This window comes from Gavialis gangeticus, unplaced genomic scaffold (assembly GCF_001723915.1).
Source record: "Gavialis gangeticus isolate Ggan-Ray unplaced genomic scaffold, GavGan_comp1, whole genome shotgun sequence".
NCBI lineage: Eukaryota > Metazoa > Chordata > Crocodylia > Gavialidae > Gavialis > Gavialis gangeticus.
The window spans coordinates 52114139-52115062 of record NW_017729032.1 but is presented as its reverse complement, the minus strand read 5'-3'; the positions used below and the strand labels follow the sequence as shown (position 1 = coordinate 52115062).

At 48.4% G+C, this 924-nt stretch overlaps 1 protein-coding gene across 2 annotated transcripts in view; it reads left to right on the top strand.

Annotated features, from left to right (window-relative positions):
* STARD13 (StAR related lipid transfer domain containing 13) overlaps positions 1 to 924 on the top strand; it is a 591561-nt gene that overhangs the window by 176528 nt on the left and 414109 nt on the right. The gene's annotated exons all lie outside the window — the stretch shown is intronic.

The window sequence follows — 924 nt, the reverse complement described above, 5'->3', positions numbered from 1 at the left end:
TGCTCACCTCACGCCAAATTTTGGTATCATCAGCAAATTTAAACAGGTTGCATTTCACCCTGTTGTCCAAATCGCTGATGAAGAAATTGAACAGCGCAGGCACCAGGACTGAGCCCTGGGGGACTCCGCTGCCCACTTCCCCCCAGGTCGAATATGACCCATCCACCACCACCCTCTGAGTACGACCCTTCAGCCAATCCACAATCCATCTGACTGGGTAGGCATCAATGCCACAGTTGCCTAGTTTTTTAATGAGGATGGGGTGGGAGATGGTGTCAAAGGCCTCGCTGAAGTCTAGAAAGACTATGTCCACGGCAACATGTGCATCCATTGCCTTTGTGACCTGTTCATGACGCCAATTTTGTCACAGGCCAGCTGGGCACTGTGAGTGTATCAATTTAGTTTCAGGCTGACTGGGTGCTGCAACTGTATCAGCCACTGAGCTGTTTGGTTCGGGATCGAGGAGGCAGAGTTGGGAGTAAAGCAATGGCAAATTTATCATAGCTTACACACACACACACACACACACACAACAGTTAACAGAAAGATAGATGCGATAAGCAGATAATGCAGTATTAAAGAGCTAATAGTAAATAATAACAGATAATAACAACAGATAGATCAATTTGTCTCAGGCCAGCTGGGCACTGCGAGGGTATCAGCCACTGGGCAGTTTAAAACAACAGATAGACAGACATGGGTTGGCAACTGATCAATAGTCCTTCAACGCCAGATGCGTGCCAGGTGATTCCAGCGAAGTCAGGTGTCCCTGATCAACGCTGTCGGAGGGATTACCAGGGAAGTTTCTTTGATCAGGATCCAAACCTCACTCACATCGGGAGTCTGGGGTCCGGGTGTGGAACAGCAATGACTGTTCTGTCTCCTTCCTGCTGGTCACCTGATGCACGCAATTTTTATACCTAG